Here is a 9,780-nt window from a genome sequence, read left to right as displayed (position 1 = left end):
TCACTCTTGTTTGGTGTAAGCAACAGTGAAAACGTTGCAAAAAAAAAAAAAGTCTTGTTTTAGCCCAGGTTTGTAAAAATTTTTTTTTTTTTTTTTTTTTTTTTTTTTTTTTTTTCCGGTTTATGGCTATAGGCCACTGTTTGTTGTCCTGAGACTATAAGTTGCCTTCACTTGAACAGGTACTGATCATCATGTGTCCCCTCCCTCTTTTTTTAGACTCTAACTTCAGCTCCCCAGAATTCATTTTATTGAAATAAATCATACTTATTATATTTTTGTTGCCCTTTCTATACTTTTCTCAACCCTTTTTTACAAAAAGCTGATTGGACTGGTCAGGGGATTGGTAATGGGATATAGTGCCTTTCAGGTGGGTCAGTCGAAGTCCTAGAACCAAGTGACCAAAATCTGCCCATAGACATGTACATACAGCTCTTGTTGACTTCAATGGGAATTGCACCTCCATATTTAAGGGTGGAATTTGGCCCACTGAACAAAGATGGAGGCCATCTTGCCAACACAGAATTGCACTTTAGAGCAGCTCTGTCAGTCAGTATTGGCTCAAGAGTTGCTTGAGGTGTGAGAATTTACTATTTTAAAAGAAATACCTATTTGTGGTTTAAAAAAAATAGTAATCAGTGTTGCTGATTTGTAAAGATCGGTCTGAACTTGGATCCAGATTTTGCAGCTTGAGTCTCTCTCTGATCATTAATTGGTAAATTCACAGCTACACACTTTCCTTGGGTATCAAGAGATCAGAGGAATAACAAATTAAGTAGGAACCCTAGTGCTAGAGGCTGGTCAAACGTTGACTGACATGTGAACCCACCAATAAAAGGAGGTATGGATTTTGTGTTTGGCATAATCTAAGGCTGTGTCTAATTCTGTTGCTCTGGGACTGGAATACCATGGTACCGAGTATGGTATAAATACTTAGCTATGGCATGAAGTCTGCCCAGAGGAGATTGACAGGGCCACCCAGAGGATTCAGGGGGCCTGGGGCAAAGCAATTTTGGGGGCCCCTTCCGTAAAAAAAAGTTGCAATACTATAGAATACTGTATTCTCGTGGGGGGCCCCTGTGGGGCCCGGGAAAAATTGCCCCACTTGCCCCCCCCTTCCCCCGGACGGCCCTGGGAAAAATAAACATTTAAAAACCTTCTGCATCTCAGCACAAACCCAGTTTTGAGAAAATTTCTTTTCAAGTCACCTTTATAAGGTATCACTGGTTCTCAGCATCAGCTAGTGCTAAAAGGCACTAAAGCTCATTAAAAGGGTTGGACAAATATTTTCCGTCAACTTTTTTTGGATTGGAAACTAGGGGTTTTTAAAAAGCAGAAAAAATCACGGACAATGTCTGCTTTCCTTCAAAATGTGTTGTGGTTTTTTTTAATTGAAAAGCTAAAATAAGTCTGCCAAAACCTGAACATGATTTGGGGTTTCAGAAGTGTGTGGCCAAATATTTGCTGCTTGCTGTGTTTGATTGTTTAAAGAAACAATAAAAAAATTCTGCTTAAAAAAAATCCAAAACTTTTGAATTTTAATGGAGTTAGATGGCTTGCCTCCTTGATCTTCTCCGGCAAAAGCACACACAACAACAGACAGACAGACTTTCCTCCCTCTCAGATTTGAAAGTATCTTGTCTCCTTATTGGTCCTGTTGGTCAGGTGTCAGCTAGGTTATGTGAGCTTCTTAACCCTTTACAGGTAAAAGAGGAATTAACCTTAACTGTATGTTTATGACACACTCTAAAAGCTTATCAGATGTCACCGCTCAATCTGATGGGGACCCTAGTAAGCCAAAGTCCTTCCAGCCCTTCTGGAAGGGTTGCCTCTTTGGTCAGAAGGACTTGTCTGCTTGCTGAATCAAAAGAAGGCCCTGAGTCAGTTTAAATGCAAGCTTTTTATGCCAAAAGCCCTTTCTTAGTCCGTTGGTCTCTGGAAAACCTAGTTTGAACCAGTTTATGCAAGCGTCCCCAGGCATGGTACCTCTCTGGAGGTCTTTACAACCTGAGTGATTCACCTTAAATCACCATCCACTGCTTTTAGTTCCTGGAGGAGCTGTGGTCTCATTCCCCCTCACTCTCCTCCACTGCCCCAAGTTGCATACAGTCCCTGGCCCACAGTGATACATAAACCATTCATAAGCTTAATACAGTATGTATCCCCAGAGATACTGCACAAGGTTGCAACATATGTCATAACAACCTAGTATGATATTAGTCTCTTTTGTAGCTGCATCATATTGTTGACACATTCACTTTGTGATTCACTATAATCCCCAGATCCTTTCCAGCAGTACTATTGCCTAGCTAGTTATTCCCCATTTTGTAGTTATGCATTTGATTTTTTCATTCCTAAGTGTAGTACTTTGCATTTGTTTTTATTGAATTTCATCTGCTGATTTCAGACCAATCCTACAATTTATCAAGGGCATTTCAAATTCTAATTCTGTCCTCCAAAGTGCTTTCAACCCCTCCCAGCCTGGTCTCATCTGCAAATTGCATAAGTGAACTTTCGACTCCATTATCCAGTTGATTTATGAAAATATTGAATAGTACTGGACCCCTGTGGGACCTGCTGGACACATTCCCCCAGTTTGAAAGTGTATCATTGATAACCATTCCTTGATTACTGTCCTTCAACCAGTTTTTCACCCACTATTTCACCTACCTGCACATGACTGAGCCATAGAAGGCAGGCCAAGCACATACTTGGCTAAAATAGTGTAGGAACTGTCTTGTGATTAATCTGAAGAGCAGAAATACACTATTTTTCTTCTTTGCCCAAGGAGTGACTCAGTTATAGGTCAGAAGGAGGAATGTGCTCATGCCATCCAGCAGAAGTAACAGTTTCAGCCAGATATCTAGGCACTGGGACAGAGGCTGGGTGAGAAGCTGACAGTTAAGGTAAGCAAGCTATATTTAGCAGGTGTAGGGTTACCATACGTCCGGATTTTCCCGGACATGTCCGGCTTTTTGGTGCTCAAATCCCCGTCCGGGGGGAATTGCCAAAAAGCCAAACATGTCCGGGGAAAATGCCGGCATCCCTGCCCCAGTCCCCTGCTTACCTGAGCGGCTCCGGCAGGCTGCGAGCTGCAGGCGGATTCCCCGCTGCGGCGGCGGCTGCTGCTGCTCCCCCCAGACACCTCAGGTCTGTGTAGCTGAAGAGCCGAGCTGCCGGAGCGCTACCGGCTTCATGGTTTGCCAGGCAGCCCCCAGACCTCCAGACCCTGTGCCTCGGGCCGGGCGCTTCCCCAGCGCAGCCGGAGCCCGGGAGGGGAAGTGCCCGGCTGGGGGCGCAGGGTCTGGAGGTCTGGGGGCTGCCCAGCAAACCGTGAAGCCGGTAGTGCTCAGGCAGCCCTTTTCGTGTGGCTGGGAGGGAGGAGGAGGGGGAATGCGGGGCGCTCAGGGGAGGGGGTGGAGTTGGGGCGGGGCCGGGGCGGGGAAGGGGCAGAGTTGGGACGGGGACTTTGGGGAAGGGGAGGAGTTGGGGCGGGGAAGGGGCGGGGCCAGGGCCCTGTGGAGTGTCCTCTTTTTAAAAACCTTTAATATGGTAACCCTAAGCAGGTGCCCTCTATGAGACTGAACTCGGGCCAGTGGGCCATTCAGGCTAGGCATAAGGAGCATACAGAAATCTGTGTGGTGATTTTTTTTGTTCAATCAAAACAACATTTAAGAAAAAATGTGTAGAAAAATTTTGTTTCATTCAACTTCTGTTTTCCACTTTAATTTAAGTCTTTTTTTAAAAATGGTTTTCATTGAGCTTTTCCTCTCTTGGGCTTTCCTTCTCCTCACCTCCTTTTCCCTCTCGGGGCGAGAAAAAGGTAAAGAGGGAGAGAAAGGAGGCGGGGTAGAGGGGTAACAACAAATTGAAAACCTTGGAGGCTTTTTTGGTTCTTGTTTCACCAAGAAGCAGAAAAACAAAAGCAAACAAACAAATAAAAACCCTGCTAAACATTTCAAATGAGAATTGTTTTAGAATCCCTGACCCATCCTGCTCCTTGTCCCCTGACCACCCCCCCGAGGTCCCCCTAATCCAACCCCCCCTCCCTGTCCTGTGACCGCCCCCCCAGAACCTCTGCCCCATCCAACCCCCCCTCCCTGTCCCCTGACGGTCCCCTGGACTCCCTGCTCCTTATCCAATGGCCCCGGCCGCTTACCCCCGCCTCCCAGCACCTCAGCACGCACGTCCCGGAGCTCGCAGTCCCACCCCCTTACCACGCGGCTCTGAGCAGGGAGGAGCTCAGGCCCTCTGGAGCCATGTGGCTGCAGCACTGTCCAGGACGCGCCGGGGGGATGGCGGGGGTGAGCCTCAGCTATTCTCATGGGGGGCCCCTGTGGGGCCCGGGGTCTGGGGCAAATTACCCCACTTGTCCCCCCCTCTGGGTGGCCCTGGAGATTGAAGCCATCCAATAGGGCTCACAATTTATTCTTTACCAAGAGGCATATAGTCAGCTTCTACAGTGCTGTTAGTTACTAGGGTTCACAATTTAGGGATGATTTTAGACCATGAGCTGCTTTTTCAGCTTTCTTGTGAGAAAGGAAAAAGATTCTTCATTGTAGGAAGAGAAACATTTACAAACTTCAGTGTCTTCAAAAGAAGAATAAGGGATAGTTCTAGGCTCAGTTTCATCTTGGAATGAAGACAAAGAAGTGCTTCCTTCAGAATCTTTCTGCTGGAAATATGGTATCTAGTTAATCTGGTTTATTTAAATGGTTGTCTCTTACCTTTCTCCTTTTCCCAAACTCTCTCTACCTCCATTTTAAATGTCTCCAGAGTAAAAAATTTAATGTTTAAGGGGTGGATATAAACTTTTAACCAAGATGACCAAATGTGGCATTTTACAATGTTTAGATTCTTGTAGCTCTGTATTTTATTTTCAACAGCATATTTTTTGTAAGTGAATGATTCATGTTGATCTTCATATTTTGTAAGTAACTTGAATGTCAGTTTACTAGTGCTTGTTGGAATTGAAAAGTGGTCACCTACAATGTGTGTAATGGGCAAGAATGCTGTTTTATGAAACTTAATGGACCAAAATTTAATTGTTAAACTAGAGCAACCCCATTCACTGACTTTTAAGAGTAGGATGTGATTTTAACTACTGCAGCAGACTTGTAGATGATATTTACTAAACACGCTGGGTTAAATAAAAGCATCTGCTCTTGCACAGTAAAATAGTGCATTCCTGTAAAATACTTCCACTGTTTGCCTTTTTGGTAGGATGCATGAAGCCATATAACTCTACATAAACACACATCTGCCCACTGACCTCCAAATCCTTAGTATGAAAGAATAGAGTTAATACTGAATATATTCTACCCCAAGCTTTAGTTTACAGTTAAAATTGTTGGAGTCCATTTCCTAACACAATCACTTAAAATCGAGGAAATTCAGTTCAGGTAATGAGCACATCCACACCAACGTCCAATGACATGACTGGCCACTGAAACATCCTAATACCCAAACTCTCACTTCTTTCAGTTCCAGCATATGACCAACCACGGTGCTCTCATTCAATTCTGAACAATTGCACTCAAACTTAAAACCTGATCTTGGTGTGAGATCCTACTGCTAGTGGATCTTTTCTCTCTTAACAAAAGCTGACTGTGATTGTGAGAAATTTCCAGGTTTATGGATCTTGGGTAACAGATAGAATACCCCTGGTCGGGGCTCTAGGGGTGTGTCTGTGTAGATTTGTTCCTGTGCTATAGCAGGGCGTTTCTTGAGCAGATGGTGTAGTTTCTTTCCTGGAAAATGATCCCTCACGCTCTCAGACCTTGGGAGGCAGGCCAGTCCTTGCTTATAGACAGCCCCCCAACCTGAAGCAAATACTCACCAGCAACTACACACCACACCATAGAAACACTAATCCAGGAACCAATCCCTGTAACAAACCCCGTTGCCTACTCTGTCTCCATATCTACTCTAGCGACACTATCAGAGGACCCAACCACAGCATCAGGGGTTCACTCACCTGCATATCTACTAATGTGATATATATGCCATCCTGTGCTAGCACTGCCCCTCTGCCATGTACATGGGCCAGACCGGACAGTTTCTATGTAAAAGAATAAATTGACACAAATCAGACATCAGGAATGGGAACATACAAAAGCCAGTAGGAAAACACTTCAATCTCCCTGGACATTCAATAACAGATTTAAAAGTAGCCATCTTTCAACAAAAAAACTTCAAAAACAGACTTCAAAGAGAAACTGCTTGAGCTACAATTCATTTGCAAACTTAACACCATTAATTTGGGAGTGGCTGGCTCACTACAAAAGCAATTTTCCCTCTCTTGGTATTGACCCCTCCTCATCAATTATTGGGAGTGGACCACATCCACCCTGACTGAATTGGCCTTGTCGACACTGGTTCTCCACTTGTAAGGTAAATCCCTTCTCTTCATGTGTCAGTATATTTATGCCTGTATCTGTAACTTTAACTCCATGCATCTGAAGAAGTGGGTTTTTTACCCACGAAAGCTTATCCCCAAATAAATCTATTAGTCTTTAAGGTGCCACCAGACTCCTCGTTGTTTTTGTGGATACAGACTAACACGGCTATCCCTCTGATACTCTACACTCCTAGTCCCCACCCAGTTTTAATTAATACAGTAAACATTGACAAATCACTTCATGAGAACGATAAAGGAAACAATTCTTGTGTGTCTGTTTGTGTCCTTTGAGTATATCTTTTTTTCATACTGTACAAGGATGACCTCTGAAATTCCTGATCATTACACACAAGCTTTATTTGTGTATTGTTTTGAAATTATAACTTTGAACTCTCAGTGACAGAAAAAGGTGTGCAAGGTATGCTTTGTACTGCCTTCAAACGTCATGCACTGTAGCCAGTTAATTCCATATGGGCATGATCGTTATATTTACTGTAGAACAAAATTAATTGCTTGTTACCAATTACTTTAAAAAGCATGAATTTAACCATATGAACTGTAAGTCTGCCTTAACCAGAAATTGAATCTGTTATTGGATGTCTTCCTGTAAAATCTTCTCTTTTTCAAACACACCAATTCTAATTTGCTGTGTGTGACCGAAATATTTGAAGAGAAGTTTTGTATATTAGCAGTTAGCTTGTGATCAGAGTAGGCAAGATACCAGAGGGGGGAGATTCTAGAAAGGCTGTGTGTGTGCACGTGCACATGAGGTTCTTCTGCCAATTACCTGACCTTACTTCAAAAACATGGTGGGACTGGAGGTCATTCCCCTACAGTGAAGCAAGTTTGCCATTTCCTCCCCAGACTCCCTCTTACCCCCTCACTTGTTCAGAAACAACCATGCTGCAGGAATGGGTGTTGTAATGAAAGTAGAAGAAATGACATTAACTAAACAGACTCCATCCATTCATTGGAATATCAAGGAAAGTGATAAATATACCACTTAGAATTCAGTTTTGAATACCAATCCTTATGTTGAAGCCACCTTTTCTCTCTAGACTACAAATGGTGAGGATATACTAGAATTGTACCTTCACATGGATAAAGTAGCAGGTGCTAAAGGACTATTTAATCTAGTGGAGAAGGACATAACAGGAACTGTAAATTGAAGCCAGACAAATTTAAATTAGAAACAAGGCACACATTTTTAACCGTGACAAATCAGAGCAAACTACCAAGGGAAGTAGTGGATTCTCCATGTCCTGAAATCTTCAAGACTGGATGTTTTTCTGGAAGATATTGTTTAGTCAAATGCAAGTTATTGGGTTTAATACAGGAGTAAGTGGATTAAATTCTGTGACCTGTTTTATACACTAGGTCAAACTAGATTATCTAATGTCCTCTTCTGGTCTTAAATCTATAAATTCACACAGAACATGTCTTTAAAATGTGTAGGTGGGTGGTACTTTGATGGAATGCAGCATTTCATGCTCCCAGGATTAGAACAGGTGGTGGCCATTGCAAACGGAGTATTAGAAGTTGCCTGTTACTTTACTTTACATAGTCCTGTTTGCCTGTATCTCCTTTGTGGAGGGCCTCAGCAGGGAAAATAAAAACAGTTCGAGATGGTGAAATTATGAGAAATTCTGCACTAATTATCTGCATGGAGGAACTTGGAGGATCCAGTTCCAGGAGTGGAGAGGGTATATGAGCTTCTGTAGTAGTTGAGGGGAATATGCATTTCCAAATTTGATAGCAAGGTTGAAAGAGGACTTGCTTTATGAAAGTTTTTTGGCCATGATTGGTGGGGAAAAGGGAAAATAAAACCTAAAATTGTTGGCATTTTTGCCCCACTACCCCTGGCCTGTGTTGGTTACACATCAGTCTCTGATGACTTTAAAGGCAGAATGAATTTGCCTTAAGGCTCTTTCCTATGCATTAAGTAGAAAGACTGAATGTGATTGAAGATAGGTAAGAGCAACGTGCTATGTAGGAGACAGTATGGCACATGGACTGTTAAATACACTGTAATGTAAATGCTATGGCCCCAGAACCCAGTGTGTGAGGTATTGTAGTGATGATATCTTATCTATGGACTGCTTTGGTGTTTGTTTGTTTATTTATTTATTTATTTTTTTACATTATGGGTCTATTGCTCTTTGAAAATTGTATCGCACCTTCTTGTCTGCCAGTTTGAATGGCCATGTGACGTGACTCTCACAGGCGCTGTACATGCCAAACACTTCTGTCCGGACCAGGAATAGTGAGTGGCATGGGCATCTGAAATTTGACAGGGACACCCAAAGGAGCTGTAGAGGCTGGACAATTATGGGGGAAATGAACTTGGAGTGTTTGGGATGGGCTTGATAGCTGCCAACGGACAAAGGAAGGACATCTGGCAAAACCACGTAAGCAAAGGTTGGCTTTACATTTCTTGCTCACGTTGAATTTTCATTTACTTCAGCATTAGAAAACTTTGGTATAAAGACTGCAGGATTGAGCCTCAAATAACAGGAATTGCCAACTGGGTAGTGAGTGGGAAGAGAGTAGAATGACTAAACTGAAATATCTTTCCACCCCCAGGAGTAAATCCAATGACCTGTTCACCATAACTGATATGGCTGCGAATTCTTATAGAACAGTCTAGAGCACAAAATGGAAGTCATCCTCTGAATGGACTGAACCTGTGGGAGGAGATATGCTAATTTCAAATGTTAATGTTGTAAGCTCAAAATATCTTTGTATATAGGAATAACTGACTTGTTACGGTCTGTAAACTTGTGAAAATTATTTGGTATCCTTTTATCTAGGACACTTATAACAATGCGGTATATTTTATGTGTAACTTGTTATACCTCTGTCTATGATGCCTGTTTAAAATGCTTTACTAAATAGAATTAAAGCAAGCATTAGTGCTACAAAAGTGTTGATCTGAATACATTATTTAATGTAAATGACAGGTGATGCTTACCAACTACATCTGTATGTGTATATAAAACTGAGATCTGAGTTTAGATTTCTGTGTGACTGCACCATGTCATGTTCGTCTATCCTCCGAGGTGTTTGTTCCGCTGCTATCTTTTTGATCAGAACATGGATCCACTGCAGTAGTGTACAGTACAGTAGGAGATACGTGATCAGTCTTATAAGTGCTTCTGCTTTCCAGTGTGCAGAATTGTGCTTTCTTGTATTTTACGATTGAGCATATAATTGCAAAGGTGGATTATGAAATGGACCTTTTGTTTAGAAACAAAATACCTTGTTTTGTGTAACTCCATAATTCTCAATAACAATTAATGCTGATTTTGTACCGACAATTCCAGTGTGTTCTTTAATAAGGCTCATCATTGTATGTGGGGTGGGGAAGTCTTCCCTTGTTCTGT

General features: G+C 42.5%; 1 protein-coding gene across 2 annotated transcripts in view; it reads left to right on the top strand.

Moving 5' to 3' along the window:
- The window catches only part of GAREM1 (GRB2 associated regulator of MAPK1 subtype 1), a 142,963-nt gene that overhangs the window by 19,957 nt on the left and 113,226 nt on the right, over positions 1-9,780 (top strand). The gene's annotated exons all lie outside the window — the stretch shown is intronic.

The sequence above is a fragment of the Terrapene carolina genome, unplaced genomic scaffold (genome assembly GCF_002925995.2).
Source record: "Terrapene carolina triunguis isolate 2854851 unplaced genomic scaffold, T_m_triunguis-2.0 Scaffold58, whole genome shotgun sequence".
Lineage (NCBI taxonomy): Eukaryota > Metazoa > Chordata > Testudines > Emydidae > Terrapene > Terrapene triunguis.
The sequence above is the reverse complement of the archived record's forward strand: the minus strand, read 5'-3'. Positions and strand labels throughout refer to the sequence as shown.